Source organism: Alosa pseudoharengus, unplaced genomic scaffold (genome assembly GCF_046254945.1).
Source record: "Alosa pseudoharengus isolate Yale_2024_CS ecotype anadromous, Long Island Sound unplaced genomic scaffold, YU_APseudo_1.1 YU_APseudo_1.1_scf_63, whole genome shotgun sequence".
NCBI classification, from domain to species: Eukaryota; Metazoa; Chordata; class Actinopteri; order Clupeiformes; family Clupeidae; genus Alosa; species Alosa pseudoharengus.
In genome coordinates this window covers 179503-207500 of record NW_027468852.1, presented here as the reverse complement: position 1 = coordinate 207500, position 27998 = coordinate 179503, and the positions used below count along the sequence as shown (strand labels likewise).

General features: G+C 41.7%; 2 long non-coding RNA genes across 2 annotated transcripts; both read right to left on the bottom strand.

Annotated features, from left to right (window-relative positions):
• Positions 1 to 22352: 22352 nt before the first annotated feature.
• LOC143108717 (uncharacterized) lies at positions 22353 to 23047 on the bottom strand. The gene is made up of 2 exons (XR_012983788.1): positions 23001 to 23047; positions 22353 to 22628 (listed from the first exon to the last, which is right to left on the bottom strand). It is a non-coding gene; the product is annotated as an uncharacterized LOC143108717 (long non-coding RNA).
• Positions 23048 to 23104: 57 nt separating this feature from the next.
• Positions 23105 to 23638, bottom strand: LOC143108710 (uncharacterized). The gene is made up of 3 exons (XR_012983780.1): positions 23572 to 23638; positions 23257 to 23332; positions 23105 to 23136 (listed from the first exon to the last, which is right to left on the bottom strand). It is a non-coding gene; the product is annotated as an uncharacterized LOC143108710 (long non-coding RNA).
• Positions 23639 to 27998: the final 4360 nt, after the last annotated feature.

The following is a 27998-nucleotide window of genomic DNA, read 5'->3' as shown; positions in this document are numbered from 1 at the left end:
GTAAAGGTGTTGGAAACGGCCAATATACTCCTCTATGCGGGCAATAGATGGCACGGGCATGTCACCTGTTATTCTGTTTTTTTGTTAGACCTACCAAGCACACGTCCATGTTTAAATTAAGGTTAGGCTACTGGATAATTTAAAACAAAACCAAATTGTCCGCACTGTTGCTGAAAGCGTTGGATATGTCGCCCTTGTATTGCAATTTGGCCAAATCCAAATGCGTCCTGTGAAACGCCCGTGGGTTGCATTGAAGAAAGCCATGAGCGTCTCTCTCGCACGATAAGGGTTTTGAAAATGACCAATCAAATCCTCTATGCAGGCAATAGATGGCATGGGCATGTCACATATTATTGTGTTTTTTGGCCAAGCATAACAAGCACACATTCATGTTTAAATTAAGGTTACTGGATCATTTGAAACAAAAGCAAATCGTCCGCGCATTTACTGAAAGCGTAAGATATGTCGCCCTTGGATTGAAGGCCAAATCCGAAAGCGTCCTGTGAAACGTGGGTTGCATTGGAGAAAGCCATCTCTCTCTCGCACGGTAAAGGTATTGAAAACGGCCAATATACTCCTCTATGCGGGCAATAGATGGCACGGGCATTTCACCTGTTATTGTGTTTTTTTTTGTTAGACCTACCAAGCACACGTCCAGGTTTAAAATAAGGTTAGGCTAATGGATAATTTAAAACAAAACCAAATTGTCCGCACTGTTGCTGAAAGCGTCGGATATGTCGCCCTTGTATTGCAATTTGGCCAAATCCGAATGCGTCCTGTGAAACGCCCGTGGGTTGCATTGGAGAAAGCCATGAGCCCAGAGCGTCTAATAACATCGCTGGTGGTTTTACGCTGAAGTTGGTTGAAAGCCATGAGCGTGCACCTACACGCGAAAGGGTGCTATATGCGTGGACAGAAAACGCCGAAGGACGTGACAAAACGGCCTTATATGACGCCCTGAGATGAGAACGGGTTGGATTATCCACATGCAAGTTTAGATCCCCTGATATAATAAGACAGTCAAACTCTATGCAAACAACTGATAGCAGTTCACCTAGCTCTTCAAGATCAACTCACCCAGTGTACTGATAGATTTCCTACTCTGTTGAAAAAATATTTTAGTATTTTCAAAATTGGGTATTTGGTATTTTATTTCCAAATATATTTTGATGTATTTTTGCATCCCTGGCTGTATGTGATGTCATACTAAATTGTGGTCTCACTAGATTGTGCACTCAATTTACTGTCTTTATGTTTCTGTGTTCAACTGTAGGTGTTTTCACAGCTCCAGTCAGAGGGGTCTACTTCTTTGTTGTATTTGCGCATGGATTGGGCCATGCAACTATACCTTCAGGAGTCTCGCTCCACAAAAATGAAGAGCATGTTGTCATTGCTTACGGCCATCTATCAAGTTACAGAGCGGACAATTCTAACGGAGCTTCTCTGCTGCTGGAGGTGGGAGATGTGGTCTATGTGAAGCTGTGGCCAGGAGCATGGGTGCATGACAGATACAACCACCACACCACCTTCTCTGGCCACCTGCTCTTCACCATGTGAGGGAAGCAGTAGACTGATGGAGAAGTTATGGAGTGGTGCCGGCAGTGATAGACACAGATGGACTAGTACACATATCCATGTTCCCTATTACCACAGATGAATTAGTACACACTCCCATCCATGTTCCCTAGATTAACATAGAGTGAATTAGTACATACTCCTATCCGTGTTCCCTAGATTAACATAGAGTGAATTAGTACATACTCCTATCCGTGTTCCCTAGCAGACCCGGCGGCAGACACAAATTCACGGACGGGCATTATCAGGGGGGGCAACTTGCACTGATGTGCCTCCTCGATCCTCTCCTCCCAGGGTACCTTTAACCCTTTAGGCGCCAGAGCTTTTTTTCCGAAACGATCAATTTTGACATCTTCATTTCAGTGAAGGTTTTTCCTCGTCAGGAGCTTGCCAAAAAGCCTTGTTAAGCCTTCTCAGATCTTTTCTGATCCTTGCGATCTCCCATAAGCGCCTGTTCTCTTTGCTAGGCTGGGGACCTCTGCACCGTCTCTCCTCCATCCCGAAGCGCTCCAGATGATGGTGGACATTGCTTTCACCTTCTTTCCACTGCTTCCAGCAAGAACAGACTCCAGGACTTGGTCTACCTCCCTGTCAAATGTCTTCCAGTCTTTCCTGACTGCTGCTGTTGGCCACCTCACTGCTTCCCTCCTGGTTTCCCCTGCCTCTGTGGCCTGCGTTCGTTGGCTTGTTTCCTGTCTGACTTCCATCTCTTGTTGTTGTAGGCCATCTGGTACGCTGTTGTGCGATGAGAGGATGGTGACGCCTTCGTTGTGAGCCTGGAGATTCTGGGTGCTGTGGTTGGCCACCTGACCCTGCCTCTCCTCCGTCTCATGAGGTTGCCCTGTGCGTTGCTCACTAATGTGGCGTAGACAGCCCATCCTGCTCTGGTGTATCCTCAGACCTCTATCGCCTTTGCAGACTTTTCCACATCTACAGACTCTAGTTGTTCCGTTGTTCTGAATCGTTGACCTTTGATCGTCATCCGTAGTCATAACCGTGGTCTGTCCTGTAGGTTGTTCATCCTCCCCCGCTCTCGCACAATAATTAAACAAGTGTAGGCTGCCGCCATATCAGATCAGAGCGCTATGTGAGTAGCGTGCGCGCACACACAAGCACGCACACATACACATGCAGCATTAGGCCTACAACGTTACATTAATTATATTTATGGCGATAACAATAACAGTATTTTTTTATTTCCCTTTTCTGGTTTACTATCTTTAACAATTTCAATGGGAAGGATGGGCATGCTTCCGTGAACATAGCAAGTTAATTCTAAGAGGAATGCTGCTTACGGCGACACAGAGATTTTCCTCCACGGTGCTGAGCCGACATCTGTATTTTGAGATGTCGTTTCATTTTGACAGGTTTTAAGCTCTCATTCGCCAGAACATCGCCGCAAATCACACATTGTGGGTGGTCGAGGTATCTTTAACTTGGCAAGTGAATGCATATTTCAGAAATTCTTTCTGATAAAGCCGACGCGCCGTTTGTTCTTTTTTTATTCTCACCGGCCTGTAGACTTGTCCCATCTGAGGATCACGGAGGACGCACTTCCGAGCTTTTGTTCAATTTTTTAAGCAGCCACCTGTCCATTTTGGCTATTAGGCTACCTATGTCTTTTGTTTTGTTTTGTTTTGTTTTGTTTTACTTAAAATAGCGTTTGCTGAGTTGAGTTTGCGTAGTGGGAGCAGATAGTTACATTGTTTCTATCAGCGGACCAGTAGTAATAATACATTATATTTCACAAATACAAATAATAACTACACACTATTACACATTTACCATGCATTTGTAAACTATTACTAAATTATTTGTTCCTCATTTGTAAAGCATTGATCCTACATTAATTCTCACCAGTAAAGCATTTGTACCACTGTTAGAAATGGTTTGTTCAGTAAATAAGTCTATATCTAAAATATATTTATTTGTTGTTAAAACATAATAAATTATGCAATAATGATTTGTTAATGACTATGTTTCCATTATTTAGCAGTTGTTAAGGAAGTGTCTACGGTTTATACACCCACACACACACTCAAACAAACACACACACGCACACACACAGGTCTTTCTTGTGTGTCAGATCAATATTTCACCCATAACAATGTGCTTACTTAAAGGCACAGTCAGTGTCTATACACAGTCAGTATTTATGTTCATGTGTATATTATTTATTATAATTAGGAGATGTTTTTTTGTCCAAAACAGTATATATCACATTTTAACAAAGGACCAAACGAAACACACCACAGAGGTACTGTAGCTCACCACTCCCTTCAGAGAAACCACATAGGGTTTTGTTTTTGATTGGGGGACAGGCTGCCCCCACTTGGTTTGTTTCCAGTTTTTGGAGCCTGAGCTGCCTACAGAGACTGTGTTTTTTATAGTGTACTCAGGGAATGGGCACATAATGGGGATCATGAGGAAATGATTGCTGAATGTGAAAAATGTTATGGGTTTGAAATGCCGTACGATCGCTGACTGCACCTTTCATGCAGAGCCGGTCATCTATCAGCAGTGGCATGTCACTCACTTATGAGATCACTTTCAACAGTAAGGCCACGCAAGTGCATCAACACAGCACACATGCACAACATTATTTACAAGCAATTTACTTTGTCAGTGTCTAAACTGTTTGGGCAGCGTTGTGTGGGTCATTGCACCCAGAGTCACACCCCTTTGGGACCTGGCACGTGTTTGACCAACAGTGCTGTGCCCTGTCCCTGAATCAGGAGCACTTCACTAAACAACAAGGAAGCACGAGCATAATAATCTTTATTTATTTATGAGGGTAAGGCAACTATTTAATCTTGAGGACCTTTTATCTGCACATCTTTATCACCTATTTTCACTGACCTCATTGCACATTTGTAAACACATCACAGCTAAATTTCCAAACTGTGACATTACATTAATCCACCTAATCTTCCCTCAGGTAGGTTGATGCCCTCATTGTCCACCTCCTGCTAGTGTGTGGTGGTGAGCATCTGGTTCTTGAATCGTCATGCACAGGGGTGTAGTGGTAAAATAAGAGGTGGGTAAACTATGAATTCTGTGATCACGGTAAGGTGGACTGCACCATGCGGTATCGGATTTTTAAAAAAGGCAGTCATAACATGTTTGATAATAGTGGAGGTTATTGTCCAATGTTTATAACAATACACATGGTATTAAGAGTTTGTCTATGAGAGGACCAGGCGGGGGTGATACATGCTACGTCACCGATTTTGATGAAACTTGGCCAGTTTAAAGGGTCCACCTAAAAACTCAAAAAGCCAAAATAGTACAAAATTTGAAACAACCCAGGGGGAGTTAGGCCCCCGTCCTTGTTTTAGGCAAAAAAACCTCAAAAAAAGGCCCAAAATTGCATAAAATGTTGACATCCCTCCTGCTGTCAGATTTAAACACAGCAAAGTAACAATCCATGGCATGAAAGGTCCATCCAAGGTTAGTTTAAAACTGGAGTTTCAAGGCGTAAGGTGTGACTGGTGTCAGTCCAGGACTGCACATGTCCACTATGTCACATGCTTTTTTGGCGAATACCCAAAAAATAGCAATATTCAGACTTGAATATTTCCGATGAGCAACCTCCTTTTTTAAAAATTCTTTCTGCACATGAAAGGGCCATTTGTGGACTTCATAAATCAAAAGAAAAATGCTCAGCCTTTTTATTATTTTTTTGTGGTAACCGCCTAAATAGTGTGATCCAGCCAGTGATTTCAAATACATATCTACTTCAATGATTGATTGAAAAATAATGTTTAGGTCATTTATGGTGGACAAATGGAGATATATTATCATCAATCATGTCTGCTGATCAAATCCAAGCTACATTTAATGTCCTGACTGTAATATATTCCTTAAGGTAGCTCAAAATGGCATCATCGGGTGACATACACCAGTATACCCGTAGGTCTAATTTTTGCAAATGTGATATCTCCAACATATCTCAGGGCTAGAAACAGTCACTTGACTTGGTTGGTAGTTGGTATCTAAATATTTGTTGGTATTTGTTGGTGTCTGCATCAAAGGCTTGCGGATTGACTGGGTATGTTAATGATCAGATAATAAACCACCTCAGCAATGAACAGGATTGACTTAAGAATGTGTAGGTATTTGTGGGTGCCCACATCAAGGGCTTACAGTTGGTCTGGTTATGTTGCTTATTGGATCAGAAACTGTGGGAGCAAAGAAGAGGATTGACCTGACCAGACTTTGGTGGTACTTCTTGGTGCCCTCATTAAGAGTTGGTGTTTTGTTTGTTGTATAGTTGCTGATGGGATCATAAATGGCCATAGCAAAAAAGATGATTAACTGAAGAATTTGTTGGTATTTGTGGGTGCCCGCATCAAGGGATTGCAGTTTGCTTGGCTGTGTTGCTGATCGGATCATAAACGGCCATAGCAAAGAAGACAATTTACCAAAAAATGTGTTGGTATTGGTTGGTAGACAACCTATCATGAGTGTGGAGGGAGCTGGGTCCGAAATGGCAGATACCACTGTTGAGCCTTCTGGAGGTCACTGATGAATGACGAAGACAAAAGTCCAAATTTGAAAAAAGAATTTTTTATGATATATAATTTTCTCAAGAATGCAAGGTCCTTGACCTCGACCTTTGACCACCAGATTCAAATATTTGTTATCTGTGAGTCAAAGTGAATATTTCTATCACATATGAAATTATGTCAGGGATTTTTTGAGATTTATCCACCACAAAGGGATATACATAAGGTCACAGTGACCTCGACCTTTGACCTTTGGCTACCAAAATGTTACAAGTTATTATCTTAATCCAAGTGACTGTTTCTAGCCCTGAGATATGTTGGAGATATCACATTTGCAAATATTGGACCTACGGGTATACTGGTGTATGTCACCCAATGATGTCATTTTGAGCTACCATAAGGAATATATTGCACTCAGGACATTAACTCTAGCTTGGATTTGATCAGTAGACATGATTAATGATAATATATCTCCATTTGTCCACCATAAATGACCTAAACATTATGTTCCAACCAATCATTGAAATAGATATGTATTTGAAATCACTGGCTGGATCACACTATTTAGGCGGTTACAGTGACAAAAATAATAAAAAGGCTGAGCGTTTTTTTCTTTTGATTTATAAAGTCCACAGATGGCCCTTTCATGTGAAGAAAGAATTTAAAAAAAAGGAGGTTGCTCATCGGAGATATTCAGGTCTGAATATTGCTATTCTTTGGGTATTCGCCAAAAGGCATGTGACATAGTGGATACGTGCAGTCCTGGACTGACACCAGTCACACCTTATGCCTTGTAACTCCAGTTTTAAACTAACCTTTGATGCACCTTTGATGGCATGAATTGTTACTTTGCTGTGTTTAAATCTGACAGCAAGAGGGATGTCAACATTTTATGCAATTTTGGGCCTTTGGGCCACATACACACACACACGCATGCTCATGCACACACACCAGCTTCTTTTCAGGAAACAAGGAAGCACATGGACTTAGAGTTTAGATTCTCTGCCCGAGCCCGAACTTGACCCGATCCGACCCGCGGGCCGGGTCGGGCCGATATTTCCAGCCACTATCCTCGGGCCGGGCCGGGTCCTTGATCAAGCTTGCTTTTTTTTTTTTTTCTAATCATTAGCCTACTTGGGTGGGGAGCTAAAGCTATGCCATGGTCAGACTCAGAAATATTTCATATTTATCAAAGTAGGCCTAAGTAACAAGTGTATACAAAGTTATACAAGTTAGGCTCAGAGTTACAAAATGTCAATTGTAATGTCATCTGCGCAACACGTGTCATGCGCAGCTTCTCCACTCGCACGCATCACACCGGGCCTGCTGTGCTGTATTGTGTAGCTTAAGTGCAACGTGAAGCTTGAAGATGTAAAGAAAAAAATGAAAACAGGAGAAATAACTTCGAGGAATTTTGGAGAAAAGTCGGAGGTATGCATTTGTCAGGTATGCTTTGTTGCGTGCATTAAGTGCGCACGATGTTCACCTATGACAGCAAAAATACTTTAAGATGAACATGAAGCAGGCTTGCCATGGCAGAAATAATGATAGCCAGCCTTCAATGTCCTCTAAACGGATTTCTGTAGCTCAAACAGCTCGGAATTGTAGTTGAGAACGTCAGTTATAATGGCCCACGTATTTAAAAAATGTCGGGTTTAAATCAGGCTCGGGCTCATAATTACAGTTAACATGTCGGAGCTCAGATGCACTAAGACACAGGTGGATGCCATGGAGCCCAGACTGAGAGTCAGTGAGAGTCTGGTGGAACAACTACAGAGTGAAAATGCAGGTACAGAAATAGTTACTAAATTAATCCTAAATCCATGTTTTTGTAAAATTATACAATTACTGTATGTAATTCACCTTTCTGAACTATTTAGTTATTTTGTTTATTCCTCTCTCTCTCTTTCTCTCTCTCTCTCTCTCTCTCTCTCTTTCTCTCTCTCTCTCTCTCTCTCTCTGTATCTGTTCGGACATGTGTGTGTGTGTGTGCGTGTGTGTTGTCCTCAGCTCATGCAATGAATCTGAGCCTCACTGTGAGTGAAGTGGCTGATCTGAAGAGGGAGAGAGAGCAGAGGAGGGTGTCTTTCTCTGCATCACTGGTAGTATCTGGTAGTGAAACTACAGGACCCTTTTCAGCTGCATTTCCCCTGGTCTACAGACACATCTTCACTAATGTTGGAGATGGCTACAATCCAAACACAGGTACTAGACCAATGAGTTATTTTGACTGGCGCTACTGTTGGCTGTAGGCAATGTAAACATGCATAATGTGTCATCATTGGTTGCTTATTGATGTTGGGCTTTTCACACACAGATGTAATTCTATGTGTTTTACATACACAAGAGCAAAACATTCACTTCCCACAAGGAGTTGTACCAGGGAAATGATGGACCAGTACTTCCAGAATGTCGCCACCTGATTAATGTCTTCCCAACTAAACTTGAATTAGATTCAAGAATAGAGAAGCATGTGATGTCAGTTCCAACTCAGGAGGTTGTCTGTGAGAAGTGATAGAGGTCTCTCTTAATCTTGCAACCTGACTAAAGTCTTAATGTTTAGAGGTCTATTTATAAAGTGAAACTGATAAAAACAAAGAAAGGTAAAAGAGAGAAAAAAAACAGAAAGGTAAAGTACAATAGTCAGTAAGCAAAGTGTGCAGTCTGTAGTGATTTGATAGATAGGAGGTGTGTATATGGCTGAAACATGCCAGAGGTCATTTGGCCCTGACCCATTTAATGATTTATAAACAAGTTCTGTGATTTACAAGAAGCCACTGTAGGGACCTGAGTATTGGTTCTAGATAAGAAGTAATCTCAGATAATGTAATGTTTATTAAGGTTATTGGAAGTCATTTAGGTCAAATACATCTGCTAAGAACTATAAATATAACCATAGGTTAAAACTAAAATACTCATATGACAATTATTAATCAATTTGTTACAAGGTAAACAAAGGGATTTCATATGATCATCTTAGCTGAAATCGTTTTATATAAACACAACAATGTGTTCTTGCCCTGTAGTTAATTTATAAATAAATGGAACATTTTTAATCCATCTCAGTGTGAGAGCACGAGTGGGACTGGTATTCATCTGTTTTTTTGGAGCCACCAGTACAACAGCATACCAGCAGAAAAATACATTTGTAAATATGAAAACAATACATTAATATTGTATAATAAAATAAGTTTAACATCTGATTGTATAAGCAGGCATTCTGTCTTCACACTTTTAAATAATTAGCATCATCTGTTTTTTTGGAGCCACCAGTACAACAGCATATTAGCAGTTGTGTCTCTTCTTTAACTAATATACTAGAAAAATACATTTGTATATGAAAACAATACATTAATAAGTTTAACATCTGATTGTATAAGCAGGCATGGTGTCTTCACACTTTTAAATAGTTCAAACCTATTTAAATATTTTGAATCTCTCATTTTTCTCTATTCTGAATTTCTATCCGTCACAGGGATCTTTACAGCTCCAGTAAGGGGGGTCTACCACTTTGTTGTGTTTCTTCATGGAGGAGGATCATCAACACCTACAGGACTCAGTCTTCATAAAAATGGAGAGCATGTTGCTCTTGCTTACAGTCATCAATCAAGCGGCAGTGTAACTCCCTCAAACGGAGCCTCTCTGCTGCTGGAGGTGGGAGATGTGGTCTATGTGAAGCTGTGGCCCAATTCATGGGTGTATGACGATAGTCAAATCCGCCACACCACCTTTTCTGGCCACATACTCTTCCCCATTTGAGGATGACTGTTTAAAACTTGACAAACAGTTTGTGTTTTTTTGTGTGATATTTTGAATGTACAAATACTAAGAAATTAACAAAAATGGTGTATAAAGGAAACACAGCACCTGAACATCAAAAATAAACATACATGTACAACCCCAATTCCAAAAAAAGTTGGGACAAGGTACAAATTGTAAATAAAAACGGAATGCAATGATGTGGATGTTTCAAAAGTCCATATTTTATTCAGAATAGAACATAGATGACATAGCAAATGTTTAAACTGAGAAAACGTATCATTTAAAGAGAAAAATTAGGTGATTTTAAATTTCATGGCAACAACACATCTCAAAAAAGTGTTTATGCTTGTTTACCACTGTGAGGCATCCCCTCTTCTCATTACAACAGTCTGTAAACGTCTGGGGACTGAGGAGACTAGTTGCTCAAGTTTAGGGATAGGAATGTCGTCCCATTCTTGTCTAATGTAGGATTCTAGTTGCTCAACTGTCTTAGGTATTCTTTGTCGTATCTTCCGTTTTATGATGCGCCAAATGTTTTCTATGGGTGAAAGATCTGGACTGCAGTCTGGCCAGTTCAGTACCCGGACCCTTCTTCTGCGCAGCCATGATGTTGTAATTGATGTAGTATGTGGTTTGGCATTGTCATGTTGGAAAATGCAAGGTCTTTCTTGAAAGAGACGTCGTCTGGATGGGAGCATATGTTCCTCTAGAACCTCAATATACCTTTCAGCATTGATGGTGTCTTTCCAGATGTGTAAGCTGCCCATGCCACACGCACTAATGCAGCCCCATACCATCAGAGATGCAGGCTTCTGAACTGAGCGCTGATAACAACTTGGGTTGTCCTTCTCCTCTTTAGTCCGGATGACACGGCGTCCCTGATTTCCAAAAAGAACTTCAAATTTTGATTCGTCTGACCACAGAAGAGTTTTCCACTTTGCCACAGTCCATTTTAAATGAGCCTTGGCCCAGAGAAGACGTCTGCGCTTCTGGATCATGTTTATATACGGCTTCTTCTTTGAACTATAGGGTTTTAGCTGGCAACGGTGGATGGCACGGTGAATTGTGTTCACAGACAATGTTTTCTGGAAATATTCCTGGGCCCATTTTGTGATTTCCAATACAGACAGTGCCGGTTCAGACCGCCATGGGGCCCTAAGCAAAATCCTACTAAGGGGCCCTCCAACCTGAATTCTGAGGGCCAAAATGTAACCATTTTTTTACAGTATCGTCTGACACCTCAGTGCTCCCAATACAATCATTCCACCCCATTATGTCTACGGAAATGTCCAAATATAGTGTTTTCCCCCATAAAGGACTAGGAGAAAGAAAAATAATTGTGTGAATCACCTTCACAGCTATAAACGCCCAGTTTTAGGGCCTGGGCTGCTTGCTTTTGATGCTTGCTGTACACTGTCGCTATAACTGTATACCTGTCTGTCACTAGTTTGACTGAAGGAGAGACGGGGGAGGGGGCCTTCATTTACTTGCGGGGCCCTACGCAACTTGCGTAGTGTGCGTATAGGGAGAACCGGCCCTGAATACAGAAGCATGCCTGTATTTGATGCAGTGCCGTCTAAGAGCCCGAAGATCACGGGCATCCAGTATGGTTTTCCGGCCTTGACCCATACGCACATTTTTCCAGATTCTCTGAATCTTTAGATGATATTATGCACGGTAGATGATGATATGTTCAAACTCTTTGCAATTTTGCACTGTGGAACTCCTTTCTGATATTGCTCCACTATTTGTCGGCGCAGCATTAGGGGGATTGGTGATCCTCTGCCCATCTTTACTTCTGAGAGCCACTGCCACTCCAAGATGCTCTTTTTATACCCAATCATGTTAATGACCTATTGCCAATTGACTTAATGAGTTGCAATTTGGTCCTCCAGCTGTTCCTTTTTTGTACATTTAACTCTTCCAGCCTCTTATTACCCCCCTGTCAACTTTTTTGAGGTGTGTTGCTGTCATGAAATTCTAAATGAGCCAATATTTGGCATGAAATCTCAAAATGTTTCACTTTCATTTGATATGTTGTCTATGTTCTATAATGAATCAGGGCTTTGAACCGGTTCAAGGAACGAAAACGAAAACCGGGAACTTTTTGTATTTTACAGGGAACAGAAACGAAACCGGAAACGTTATTATTTTTTATGTTCTGGAACAGGAACACTTATTTAAAAATAATGGTAACCGGTTAATACCGGTTTTATTTCGTTCCTCAAAGTTTTCGTTGCCTAATTAACTAAAAAAAAAAAAAGTAATTATTTTCCTGCGCACGTTACCATGACGGCTGAGGTTCACTTCCTGTGTGACATCAGTCAGACATTCGCTGACTGAATGGAGAGAGAGCGGTGGATTACAAAGTCTCCACTCCACATCTTAAATAAGAGGTAAATTACGATCCATCGTTAATTAAAACGCTCATTCCAAACACAATATCAATAGCTATATTTGTCAACTCCACGTTAATGATGGACTAGCGAACATTAGGCCTACTGGATAGCCTTTCCCCCCGACAGTTGCAATTTGTTGTTGCCCGAGTGCCATAACCACGTGTCTTAATAATGTTGTTACGTTTGTGTGGAAATTTTCTCTTTTAACAATAAACTACACATTTGAAATAATTGTAGGCCTATTTAATTATTATTATTATTAATAATATAATTATTATTATGTAATAATGGTTGTAATATTATTACATTTGGTTTAAGCTGGATGAGAAAGATGTGACATAATTCTATAGCATTAAACAGCTGACAGGAACGAAATTAACCGTTCCGGGAACAGTATTTTTTGGTTCTAACCGGTTCGGGAACGTCAATTTATTGGTGGAACTCATAACCGGAAACGTTATAATTCCGTTTCTGTTCGGAACGAACCGATTGGAAAAACAAATCGGTTCAAAGCCCTGTAATGAATACAACATAGGTTTTTGAGATTAGGAAATTATTGCATTCCGTTTTTATTTACAATTTGTACCTTGTCCCAACTTTTTTGGAATCAGGGTTGTACAAAGATTTCCATAAAGAACACATTCTGGCCGCTATAGTTATCACTACACTGCAGCACCACTATTCACTCTTATCCTGGATGCAAATGAATAGAGAAATGACACTACAGTAATTTCCTGTGCATTAGCCGCATTGTGTATAAGCAGCAGGACAGTGTTTTATGCAAGTTAAAAGAAACAAAACCATATTAATACCATATCGGCTGCCCACGTGTATTTACCTCATAGCTGAAGACATTTGTCAAAATTAGTGTATAAGCTGCAGCTGATAGTTGGGAAATCACGGTAAGGAAGGGTTAATTTCTTTTGTTTTGATGTTTTGTTTTGTATCTCATGAATAAAACTAATAATGATTGCCATGTTTGGTGTGTGAGTCTGACAGTGCCATGTTTGGTGTGTGAGTCTCACAGTTTCAAAGTAACACACAGAAAACTGTTTTTAGTGCAATGAACTACACTGAGAAGAGACACTAGATATGAACGGCTCTTACATCAGAATATTTACTGCTAATCCAATCCAATGGAAAAAGAAAGATTAAGCGGTAACACTTTCTATGAAGGTTGTATTTATAACGCCCTATGAATGCATTCATAATGTTTTATAAGGTGTCTATAAAGCATTGTAATGCTCATTATTACCATCTATATGTATTCACAAGTCGTCATAACCAACTTCATGAAGCATTATGACAGCTAATTATGAATGATTATAATTTTAATCTGAATAATGCATTATAAATATGTCAAGATCTGCCTACTCACTTGTCAGTTTTATGATGCATCATAACTACTTTGCTTTGCTAAATGTGTATAGTGATGCATAAAGAGTTTTGACTTCTACTGTAGTCCTATATATCTATAGCTATAAGTATATGTAATACATTTATAATAATTTATACATCTCCCTATAGCACACAATTATAAACAGCTATGGAATATCATAAGTGTTATTTGTCAGCTCTAAGTAAAGTGACAAGAATATGACCCTATTATCCTACAATGAAATGAGAGCCTGGACAGTAAAGACAAAAGGAATGCATTTAGTTCACTTTATTTTGGCCAAAGAGTCAGAGGAACAGCAGCGATGCGGTGTAAAATGTTAATTTAATTTTAAGGCTTACCAAATCACAGCAAGCAATTACAGGTGATTAGGGGAATATACTAAGCAAAAATGAAAAATAGTTCTAAATAGCTATGGAAAAAAAACTTAGATATGGAATAAACCGTTGTTAACTGTTTTACTATCTCAGAGTCACTAGGCCTACACGTCAAACACACAGGACTGGACTAGACTAGCACTGAAAAACACTGACAAAAAGGGTGAACATATATACAGGTGACCAGCACCATTCTTAAATACAGGTGAACACACAACAAACAATTAACACATAATTCACAAGACAGACTCTGAGACAAAATGATAACATTCCTCTATAAACTAATAACTGATTCAGACAAACATGGCATAATAAACACATTCAAATGAGTACATACAGGGACAAACATACAGAGCAACGTGATCAGGATTGCCCTGCTCCCCCCCTTAGCGCTACCCATTTGAACGTGGCCAATTCCCTCAGGAACACAATAAACGTCCATTGTTTCCCGGCGGCACCCTTTTGCTGCCGGACAGTCAGACGGAACAGAATGCAGCAGCAGCCACCGGTAACCCAACATGCAAACACCTTACACAAAAGTTTGTGCACCAACTTTGTATAAATAAAATGCTATGCATAGTAAATAGTCTTTGTATAGTCGTAAATTCCATGTATTTGGCGCGAGTGACATTGTTTAAAGAGTTTGTGAATTTGTTTGTGTGTGCGTGCGTGTATCAAACGTATCCTAACCCATAGTCTGTGCCGACAGGGCGCTAGATATGTGCGGTCACATTTGGGACCATCACACACCCCCCCTCCTCTGGTCTCACGCCGGCAGGCGGGAGAGGAAGTCAGCAGTGGCATTACTCCGTCCCGGAACATGGCTGATGGTAAACCGGTAGGGCTGCATGGATAGGTACCAGCGTGTAATCCGTGCATTTGAGTCTCGCATGCGGTCCATCCATTGCAGTGGCCGGTGATCAGTTTCGAGGAGGAACTCACGGCCCAAGAGGTAGTACCTGAAGGCATCAAGGGCCCACTTCACCGCCAGGCACTCCTTCTCGACTGTAGAGTATCGCACCTCCCTTGGATACAGTTTCCGGCTGATGTAGGCCACCGGGTGCCGCTGACCAGGTTCACCTTGGAGTAGCACCGCCCCTATGCCTCTATCAGAAGCATCTGTCTGCAACACAAAACTCTGTGCAAAGTTAGGACAGTATAGAACAGGCTCATTACACAAGGCACTCTGGATGTCTTGAAAGGCCTTCCTGGCCTCCTCAGACCACTGGACTTGGACGGGACAGCTTTTACGTGTCAAGTCTGCTGCCCTGACAGAGAAATTGGGTACAAATCTTCGGTACCACCCAGCCATACCTAAGAATGATCGCACCTGGGTCTTAGTCTTGGGAAAGGGACATCGCCGAACTGCATCCAGCTTTTGTACCTGTGGTTTGATCACTCCTCCACCAATGACATAACCCAGATACACCGTCTCTCTCGTAGCAATGGCACACTTGGTCGAGTTGATGGTAAGGCTGGCCGCCTTGATCCGCCCCAGCACATCGTCCAGATGCTGAAGATGCCCCTCCTACGTTCCACTGTACACAATGACATCGTCTAAATATGCCGCTGCGTAGCCATCGGTGCCAGCGAGCACCTTGTCCATCAATCTCTGGAACGTCGCTGGAGCTCCATGTAGGCCAAATGGCATTACAGCAAAATGGAAAAGACCCCAGGGGGTCCGGAAGGCTGTTAGTTCTCTGGCAGCATCACTAAGAGGGACCTGCCAGTAGCCTTTTGCCAGATCTAGGGTAGTCAGCCATCTTGCGGAGCCTAGACAGTCAATGACATTGTCAATTCTTGGTGTCGGGTATGAATCGAACTTTGAAACTGAATTCAAATACCTGAAATCAACGCAAAAATGTAGACTCCCATCTTTCTTGGGCACCAATACAACGGGACTACACCATTCACTTTTAGACGGTTCAATGATGCCCATAGTCAACATCTGGTCAACCTCCTCCTTCAACGCGACCAAGAGACGCTCTGGGATGCGGTAGCTCATGCGACGGGGACCCGCCCCCGCACACAGTGTGATGTGATGCTCTACCAATCTGGTGTGTCCTGGCTTCTTACTGAATGAGGCTGAACTGCTGAGATGCTGGATGTCAGCTTGCTGGGCAGGAGAAAGATGGTTAAGATCAAGGGCGCCCTCTGATGATATAGGTAGGTACTGCTCCTCCACCTCTTCCTCATCCCCAACATGCCGGATCATGAATACCTCAGCACTCACCCCTGGTCGCTCTCGCCACTCTTTCAGGAGATTAATATGCAGCACCCGTCTGGATCCCTTCTTTCCTGGCTTGACAACCTCGTACGTGGTAGACCCAAGCTTACGAGTAACCTCGTATGGTCCCTGCCACTTTGCCAGCAATTTGCTGGTATCACTGGGCAGCATCACCAGGACCTTGTCTCCCTCTTGAAAACTCCTGGCTTTGGCTCTTTGGTCGTAGTAGGTCCTCTGCCTTTGTTGTGCCTGCTCAAGATTCTGTTGGGCAAGCTGTGCCATGCTCTTCAACCTCTTCCTCATCTGCAAGACGTAGGCGAGTGTATTCTGGGACTGGGGGGCCTCCTCGTCTCCCATCCAGGCTTCTTTCAGCAGAGACAGGGGTCCTCGCACCTCCCGGCCATAAAGTAACTCAAAAGGTGAAAACCCCGTCGAAGCTTGCGGGACCTCGCGATATGCGAAGAGAAGGTAGGGGATCCAGTTGTCCCAGTCAGCGCCGGATTCACTCACAAACTTGCGTAACATCTGTTTGAGGGTCTGATTGAACCGTTCCGTCAAGCCGTCCATCTGTGGATGATAAGGTGTAGTCCGTATGCTCTTTATCCCTAACAGCATATAGACCTGCTTAAGAAGCCTTGACATAAAGTTAGTTCCCTGGTCTGTGATTATGGCCCTAGGGAAACCCACTCTAGAGAACAGCTGAATGAGACAGGTGGCTACAGTTCTAGCTTTCACTGCCTTCAAAGCAAAAACCTCAGGATACCTTGTGGCATAATCAGTTATGACCAACATATAGCGGTTCCCAGCTTTACTACGCTCCAGGGGTCCTACCACATCCATTCCTAGTTGCTCAAAGGGTGTTCCTACTATGGGCAGAGGCTCTAAGGGAACCTTAGGGGGACATCTGCTAGTGGTTTTCTGGCACTCTGGACATACCCTACAGAACTCGGCAATGTCTTTGGTCATATTCGGCCAATAGAAATGGCGGCTAACACGGGCACTGGTCTTTTGCCTGCCTAGATGACCTGCCCAGGGGATAGAATGGCTTAACTCAAGGACTACCCCTCTAACCTTCTGAGGGACTACCATCCTTGCCTCTAATCCACCCCCTTTATATAACACCCCCTTTCTGAGGTAAAACCCATGTCCTGCCTCCCCACTGTCATCATCCCTGCACTGTGCCCCCTCCTGAGCTTGCTGGTATAATGGCCCAATGTCTGGATCTTGCTGCTGCATACTACTAATATCGTGGGGTATCTCTAGAGGCACCTCCAACTGTTCTGCGGACAACTTTTCTTGGCAATGAGCAGCCCCATACAGGAACTTTTCCTTCCTTCTCTGTCTCTTAGCCTTCCTGCCCTTTCCTGGCTGAGCCTCAATGTCCGAATTATAGAAAGGCAATGCGGAGAGAGGCACCTCAACTTCACTATTGGTAGCCATGGCTCGTGTCACCGCCATGTTACAATCATTCCCAGCAGCTACCAGATCAAACAAAATTGGAAAATCTTGGCCCAAAATCATACAATATGGCAAATTATCCACCACCCCAACCCCTAACAGGTAAGTCTGCCCCAATGCCTGTACATGTACACTAGCGGTTGGATACTGCCGTTCCTCCCCATGTACACACCGCAGTTGCGTCATCACTGAATAGTTCCTAAGATTTAATGGCACTAAGTCAGAGGAGACTAACGACTGCATGCTTCCTGTGTCTAACAGTGCACCAACCTCCCGCCCATTTACTTCTACAGCACGACAGTGGAGAGCTACAGGTAACTTGGGAGAGCTAGACCTAGGCACTGTGCCGATGTTAGCTTGATTGGCTGGGTTGTTAGGACATTTTGGCTTTATGTGTCCCTCCTGCCCACACTGATAACAAACTGGTACTTTGGGGCTGCTAGATCTGAAAACAGGGCACTGTTTGGACGGACCACCCCTATCACTCACAGACTTACCCTCACTGCTGTTCTTGGGTGGCTGAGGCTGCCGGTGGGGCCTATAGGAGTCTCTGTTCCCTCTCCACTGGTTGTATGTCCAGGGCTGGGCTTTACGCCGGGCCGCCACAAAGATGTCAGCCAGAGAGGCAGCTTCCGCCGCAGACACGGGGTCCCGTTCCTTTATCCACACTTGGAGATCGGGGGAAAGAATGCGAAGGAACTGTTCCAGTATGATTACCTCTGCGATCTCCTCCTTAGTGCGTCGTTGGGGCTGGACCCATCTCTGGTACTGGTCTCGCAGTCGAACATACAATTCCTTCGGTGTCTCATCCTCACCCACCTCAGAACTCCGAAACTGCATCCTGTAAGTTTCCTGGTTAATATCATACTTCTCTTATATGGCCTCTTTCAATCGGTCATAATTGAGTGAATCATCCTGGTCCATGTTAACATAAGCTGCCCTAGCTTTGCCCGACAGGAGAGGCACTAACCTTACTGCCCAGTCAGTTGTTGGCCACTGACACGCCAAGGCTATCCTCTCAAATGTTACCAGATAGTGCTCAATGTCATCTGTGTCTTTCAAGCATTGCATTCGAGGTTCCCTCTCTATCTGGGCTCTGGCTTGACTACTTGCCCGGAGTGGTGCAGGATGGCCGCTCATGCCTGAAGATGACCTGGCTGGGACTTGTGGACGGCTGTCCAGAACAGGCTCGGCAGGTACTCCAGGGTCTGGTGTAGTCCTCTCGTGCACTTCCCGCTGCAGGAGGCTGAACTGATGTTGCAGGGTCTTCCATCGATTCTCCTGTCGCGCCGCCTCTTGGTCCATAACCATGTCTCAGGCCTGCTGTTGAGCCATGTGGCTTCGGAACATGTCCCGCAGCTCCTGCATCGACACATCTTCGGCCAGACTGGCCAATTCCGGATCAGCGCCCTCCACGTCTTCTCCTCCGATGGCCCCTACCTTCTGCTGCACCACGGGCACCTTCTTGGGTCCCATGACATCCACAAAGGCCGTCCACCAGAGACGGATGGGGGAACAATGGATCCAAAATGTAAGGAAAAATCTCAAAAATAGGCAAAAAGGGGAAAAAAAAAAAAACATCTAACTACTGCCCTCTATTGACCAAAGATCCCACCACTGCCACCAGTTGTGACGGAACTGTTTAAGTTTCGTCTTCTTTTTGGGTTTTGGCCAAAGAGTCAGAGGAACAGCAGCGATGCGGTGTAAAATGTTAATTTAATTTTAAGGCTTACCAAATCACAGCAAGCAATTACAGGTGATTAGGGGAATATACTAAGCAAAAATGAAAAATAGTTCTAAATAGCTATGGAAAAAAAACTTAGATATGGAATAAACCGTTGTTAACTGTTAACTGTTTTACTATCTCAGAGTCACTAGGCCTACACGTCAAACACACAGGACTGGACTAGCACTGAAAAACACTGACAAAAAGGGTGAACATATATACAGGTGACCAGCACCATTCTTAAATACAGGTTATAATGTTATAAATACATAACATTCCTCTATAAACTAATAACAGATTCGGCGGACAGTCGAACAGATGCTGCCGGACAGTCAGACGGAACAGAATGTGGGAAGGGATACAGCTTAGGGTTAGGGTTAGGATTAGGGTTAGATTACTTCCTGTCCTGATACTGTTTATTTCTATGGAGATTTCACTGGAGATTTCACTATCTGTTACGTGACTTCCGTTGTTAGCTGTATCCCATCTAGCCACAACCGGAACAGAATGCAGCAGCAGCCGCCGGTAACCCAACATGCAAACACCTTACACAAAAGTTTGTGCACCAATTTTGCATAAATAAAATGCTATGCATAGTAAATAGTCTTTGTATAGTCGTAAATTCCATGTATTTGGCGCGAGTGACATTGTTTAAAGAGTTTGTGAATTTGTTTGTGTGTGCGTGCGTGTATCAAACGTATCCTAACCCATAGTCTGTGCCGACAGGGCGCTAGATATGTGCGGTCACATTTGGGACCGTCACATAAACCAAAGGTCTATTTTGATTCGAACAATCTTTCATAATGTCCCAAGATAGATTTAAGTGGCATTGTGAGTTCATTGTGCTTCATATTTGTTTATAATAACCTTATATCTATTTATAACAACACCTCATTTGCTCTACTTTACCTAAAGCTGACAAATAACACCTATGACATTAACATAGTGATGTATAATATTGTGCATATGGGGTAAAGATGCTAGACTCGGTAGTTCATTGCACCCTGTAATTACTCAGTGAACTTATATCTGTTAATAATAGGGTCATATTCTTGTCACTTTACTTAGAGCTGACAAATAACACTTATGATATTCCATAGCTGTTTATAATTGTGTGCTGTACGGAGATGTATAAATTATTATATAACTTTATTACATATACTTATAGCTATAGATATAAATAGGACTACAGTAGAAATCAAGACTCTTTATGCATCACTATACGCATTTAGCAAAGCAAAGTAGTTATGATGCATCATAAAACTGACAAGTGAGTAGGCAGATCTTGACATATTTATAATGCATTATTCATATTAAAATTATAATCATTCATAATTAGTTGTCATAATGCCTCATGAAGTTGGTTATGATGACTTGTGAATACATATAGATGGTAATAATGAGCATTACAATGCTTTATAGACACCTTATAAAACATTATGAATGCATTCATAGGGCGTTATAAATATAACCTTCATAGAAAGTGTTACCGATTAAGCTTCTCCCTCAAAATAATCATATAAGAACATCTACCTTGTGTCTCAGGATCAAACAGAAGAGAACCAATCCACCCACAGGTATAACACATCATTCAACATTATTTGTCTTAGCAGTCTAGAATTTCAGAAAAGGTAGAATGTTTATCAACAATGTCGAGCATTTTTAGGCGTTGATCAACCGACCATGGAGGGGGGGTGGAACTGTGTTTGTGACATGAGACAAATGAAGGATACACTTTACTTAAGTACAGTATATATACTCTTTTGATCCCGTGAGGGAAATTTGGTCTCTGCATTTATCCCAATCCGTGAATTAGTGAAACACACTCAGCACACAGTGAAGTGAAGCACACACTAATACCGGCGCAGTGAGCTGCCTGCAACAACAACGGCGCTCGGGGAGCAGTGAGAGGTAAGGTGCCTTGGTCAAGGGCACTTCAGCCGTGCCTACTGGTCGTGGTTCGAACCGGCAACCCTCCAGTTACAAGTCTGAAGCGCTAACCAGTAGGCCACGGCTGCCCATTTGACAGTATCAACCTAAGAGTGACATGACACTGTCATGAATATGACATAAACAAGTCATAAATGTTCATGACAGAACCCTACTGTCATTAAGTGTGATTTAGTTTTTGTCACAACAAGTTAGGGTTAGGATTAGGGTTAGGTTAAGGATTAGGATTAGAGTTACATGAACCCTAGGGTTAGGTGCCTATTGGCACCTAATGCACGTGTTTGACAAACAGTGTCCGGTTGCTGAATCAGCAGCCCTCTGCTAAAACAACAAGGAAACATTGACACTATAACTCACGTGCACACACTGGGTGAAAAGGCTCTGAATCAGGGAATATTCATAGTGATATATTTCCTGATATGTGTAATATCAGGAAATAAATTGGTTGATATGCTCCTGATATTTTAGTGCCAATTGCCATATCAGGAGCATATCAAAAGTCCTGAATGGGACTGCGACGACACGCAAGATATCCAGACTTCATATTCTCACCTGATATGATCCATGTTTCAAGTATTAGCTACTTATATGACCCCGGACACCTCTTGTTCTTGTTCCCATATATCCCCTGATATGTCAAACATGGCACTACGCATATACTGCCCATATACTGCCAGGCACAGCTAATTTCGCAGGCATTTATGTGTATGCCTTTATTTGCTTTTCCATAGGCTTTATGCCTTTATTTTTAAAATTAATCCTGTGATTTATGTATGGTGATTTATGTAATTTTTTTAAACGTGAGATAGTCCTACATAACCAACACTGAGCTTATTGTGCAACTTTAACTTAAATAATATTTCATATTAATTTTACATACACTTAATTACATTATTTACTTTGAATTACACCTGCTAAATCCCAATGACTTATTTTACTTTACCATGAAAATTCATATACGACAGGCAATAAAATTTGTTACATGGCCTTTATTGTATTTATCAATCAATATTCAAATCAACATGGCTTTCTCGCCTGCAGTAGGGGGCTTACGCAGTGACACTCGCCCCCTCTCAATGACCTGCCTCAAGTGAGAACAGAGACTTCTGCTTGACTACAGTGGTTTAAACAGTCCATGGTCTGGGTGTGAAATGTCCTTTAAAACATTTTGGGCCCTTGTCCGTACTCTTCTGGTATAGATGGTAGGGAGAGGTGCTCTGATGGTCCTTTTGGCAGTAAAAGTGAGGTGTCTGTAAAAAGAGAAAGAAAGAATATGTTACAATTGACCCTGTCCATGAATATAATTAACTCAGCTTGTGTGACAAATAAAAGCAAACCCACAATAGCAGCCTAGACGTCAGGTGCAATAGTTAGAAGTAATGGAGATATGTATTACAGTTGTGCTCATAAGTTTACATAACCTTAGCATACACATACATTTAAAAATCATCTGATCTTAATGCCTTAATTTAAAAAAATGAGGAAAAATCCAACCTTTAAGGAACACTTATTTATTTACAATACATTATTCATTCACAAAGAAAATTGTTGTCCTTAAAGGTTGGATTTTTCCTCGTTTTTTTTAATTAAGGCATTAAGATCAATTTCCAAAAGTATCATACCTAATTGCAACACTGTCTGCAGAAGCTCTTGCCTTCTTGCTTAAACCACCTTTTTGATGCCTAACATACAGTAGATCCTCCCATCTGACGTGCAGTGCCAGCCTCTGGCTCCAGGCTGGGACTTGCTGGATGGCACCTAAAAAAATAAAACAGCAATTGCTATACATTATGTTATTGTTGATTAAGATAACAATCAAACATTAAAAAATAAGTTGGTAAGTCAATCAGGTGTTGATTAAACAAAAATGATAATTACCTTATGAAGGCACCCTTGCCACCATCACCATCAATGTTAATTCTTGATATCAGTTTATTTGTGAGGGTTTCAGTTTCTGTAAATAGAAAATACGATTTAACTCAATTATGCTCAGTTTGGCATATATTCATCACATTATTTACATTACCACCAACATAATGGTAAACATGGCTAAACTTCAAAATTCAAGACTATTATTAAAAGCTACAATAATGATGATTAGTTTCTGTATTAATGCATTACATTGCACATTTGTCAAACAAATTAGAGTGTGCACAGTGACATAGCCCTCATTCAAAACACACAAACACTTACAGCATGTTGAGGGCAGCAGCCATGGCTTCCAGACATAGTCAAGTAGCATGTAGTAGTAGCAGGACAGACCGACTTTGCCCTGGTCTGTTGATGGAGCCCACTACAGTCATAACAAACAGACACATGAAAAAAAGGGGATAAACTAAACACAGCAACAGACACAAATACATGCAAACACATTATAATGTCATTTGCTATTCTACGTGTGTGTCTGTCTCTACCTGGTGAGTGAACTCTTGCGGGATTGAAACCTCTTTTGTATGGAAGTGGCACACATTTGGAATATTCCAGAATGCACTCAGTGTTCTCAGGGAAGCAGTCCTCACAACTCACTGCCTGCAAACAGAGAACAGAGGGAAATTAAGATTAATAAATGGCAAAATAAGCTTACACATAACATGAAAAGACTATCACTGAAGCACTAATGCCCTCACATGCATCTTAAATGAACACATGCCTTGGCACAAGTCAGGTACAACCAAATAAGGGCTATGAAATGAAGAACATTTTGCCTAATGCTACCCATACATCAGAAACCTTTGACAAGATTTGGCTTTCAAGCTTTACTCAAAAGACTACAATCTTTCAATAATCTTACCCAAATCTGGTCAAGTCTTCTGGTGTAAGGATGCCTTAATATAACACTAGCTGCTAGCACGTTACCCTTCACAAACTAAAGATCCCTTCACTTGTCGGCATCATATTGAGGTAGCTACGTCAACCCCCTGTTCACGTTAGCATGCATAGTCATTAGCAGCCATAGATATATACACTAGATGTCGCCTTCTGCTTCTCAGCATGCGTAAACACCGCCGCCATCATGGTACAGGGATCTGAAGCGCTAAACTAGTTCTCCTGTATTGTCAGCGTTACCTATTTAGCGACGTTTGGCCATCCCCAGCGATAGAAAACCTTTTTAGCGATTAGCGACACATTTAGGAACTTCTCACAATGATGGCAGATCGGCTTCTTTGTTGTTGAAACGTAAGAAAATCACCTTTCTCATGGCTTTGTCATTTATGAATTCAGCTACATCTCGTTTGCCCATGGCACTGACCCATGCATATAAAAGTAGCCTATGTAGCAGCAGAGGTAAATGTTATACAGATCTACAGCAACTTCTGGTGAGATTACAACTTACATGAGTAAACGAGACGAGGGGTATGTGGCCTCAACCAGAGCCTGTCTACGAAGAGCCTGTTTACTTTCATTGTGTCGAACCTGGTTGCAGTTTACTCATTGTTCCTCTTATAGGGGCCGCCGCTAGCTAGTGCAGAATGAATGGGAGTCTGTGGGGCTAGACGGGTAAAATGTATCTTTATTATCGTCTTAAGCTTAGTTTTCTCTGGACTCAACCATAAATACATGCCTGTCAGTTGGAACAACCCAAAAAACTAGATAATTGCTTGAGATTTTGACGATTTATGGTGATTTTATTTTCGCTAGATCTTTGTCCAGATTGACGCTAATGCATTATAGAGGAGTGGATCACTGAAGCAAGATGGCGTCTCGATTGACGCATTCGTTCCAATGAACAGCAGTAGTCAAGGCGACATCTAGTGTATATATCTATGATTAGCAGCCACTATAAATGTAGCTAGAAGTTATAGCTAGGTTAGCTAATCTACTCGTGCCTGATAGCCTTGGCCATTTAATTCAAACTAAAACTTTACATCCATAACGAAATCTCAGACAGACTTATTGTTGAATATGATATTACTACCATTCCAGATATTACATACAATGGTAAAGTTAGTTATTGGAAAAGTTAACATTAACAGCTAGCAGCTAACGTTAGCGATGTTAGCTCGCTAGCAAACGTTAACGTTAGCTGATTCTAACATGACGGTTAACAAACGGTTTTGGTTAACATTAATGCTAAAAACAGTATTTTCCTAATTAATTCCAGTTTTCAATTGACATACAAAAGTACTGTAGTTCTTACCTTGGATATGATGACGGCAGAGTTTGTACAGCTTGCAGTCAGATCCATGACAGAAAAGTGACGGTTGAAGTCACCACCAGTGGCAAGGAGTTCGTTGAAAAGTCAGTCGGTGGGGGATGGGTAGAAGCTATGCTGTGTGTGCGCATGCGCTTATCGAGAGGCAAAGCATAAGAAATCGTGGAAATTATTAGTCCTGCATATTTTAGTTAGGTTACATTAAAATGACTACCAAACTGATTTTGTAGAAGTGTCAAAACAGTAGGCAAGTGGGCTATTACTGCTAGTCTGATTATTAACATTATTGGTTCTCATATAGTTTGACGTCAATTTCATTTGAAGCCTTGTTTCTTAATTAAATCAACATTGGTTTCAGTCACCCACGTTTTATAGACAAGTTAGGCTACAACATGATTGATCCATTGTTACGTTCGCCCACAAGGAAGCTTGTAATGTTAGTATGAAATTATAGATGCTCAACTTTAACAAGTTTAATAAGCCTCTCTTATGTGTTATGGTTTGTAGCATATAGTATTTAGTTATTTTTATTAGGCTATTGATTGAATTGTTGTTTATTATTGCTATTCTTCTTAATGTAGGCCTACTCCAAATTTTTAAATTGTTTAGGCTGCTGTTAAATTTAACTTTGTATTGTTGTTATGTGGCAACTCCAGCTGAACCGAATTCATTTTGGCAGTCAGCATTGGGGACAAGGGGAAAGTTGATAATTTAAAATGTGGACTTTATTCCTCCAACAGATCTCATGCATATACATAAAAAGTAGGCTAGACCTACAGACTACAGCAACTATAAAATCGCAAAGATATCATTGAAATTGAACCATAACCAAAATGGCTACCTGAAAAAGGTAGTCTTTACACTGTAAATAGTCTATTTTTGAATGTCCCGAAATTAGATAGAAATCAAACGGCAAATAGCCTATCAGTGATGTTTTATGGTACGTTTTGGGCGTAGGGCATGCGTGACTGTTAATTAGGCAGATCTGGGCCTAGGCTATCTAGTATGGGTGGAGACCTACCCAAAGATATCCAGAAATGGTGTGTGTGACTTGTGATTTGGGTATACATACCCCTGATATCTCATTGGCATATCAGGAGTCAAAATAAATCAATATTTTCACTGATTCTTAAAAACTCAGGATATGATCAAAGATGCTCCTGATATGCTGCATGTCATAAAAAATATCCGGTCAGTATATCCCCTGATTCAGAGCCTTTTCACCCAGTGACACCTTTATTTATGAGTGTAAGTCTGATGGCATTTAATCTTGCGAACCTTTGATCTTAGTAAAGCAGCAGATATGAGCTGACTCCTTATCACCCACCTACAGTATGACACATGTAAACACAAAAACAAACCAGTAGAGGAAATTTTGGAACAGATGTGTCTATAGTGAGTTTGTACTCAGTCTCATCCACATGTGTTTCTCACATGTCTGTTTTACACATGATCCTTAGATACACATAGCATGCTATACATCTTATCTGCATTGCAGGCCTACTTCTACTTTGAAGCTGATCTTCATTGCAGGTTAATTTAAATCCAATATATCTCATGATGGCCCATGCTAAGACATCAGAGTCTGACAAACTCACAGAGATTCAGGCAAGTCAGGGATTGATAAATGTATGGACACTATTGCCTGAGATCATCAGTGAGACCTTAACCAAAGTAGCTTTGGAATGAACACTAAAGCAACAACAAGTCACATGGTCTACATCTCACGTGTGCATAATTTACAACTGTGTTTGTTTGATGGGTATCTGCATGTCTCAAGGACATTATGTGGCAATATGTAGCCAGGTCACAGTATATATGTTTGAGAGCAAGAGCAATCAGAATCAGTACAGAAGAAGACGACAGAAGAATTGTCCAGTTTCATCATGAAGACTTGTGGAGCTCTACTAGTGCTGTGCTGCTGTTTGGCTGAGACGCAGCTTGGAGGAGAGACCATCAGTGAAAATGACATCACTCACCAGGGCCACTATGGTGAAGCAGAGACCAGAGAAAATGAGGTTATGGGTGCAGCACAGAGAACTGAAGCTGCAGACACAGCCTCCACCCAACAAACCTGCCAGCCTGACATCCACACTGTGCTGAGAGAGATGAGCGCTCTGGTGGCGGAGCAGAGAGTGGAGCTCAGATACACTAAGACGCAGGTGGATGCCATGGAGACCAGACTGAGAGCCAGTGAGAATAAAGCAGAGACTATGGAGACCAGACTGAGAGCCAGTGAGAGTCTGGTGGAACAACTAAAGGGTGAAAATGCAGATTCAAAAATAGTTAATAAATTAATCTTAAATTTTTGGAAATTATACAATTACTGTATGTAATTCAACACTGTGTGTGTGTGTGTGTGTCGTCCTCAGCTCATGCAATGAATCTGAGCCTCACTGTGAGTGAAGTGGCTGATCTGAAGAGGGAGAGAGAGCAGAGGAGGGTGTCTTTCTCTGCATCACTGCTG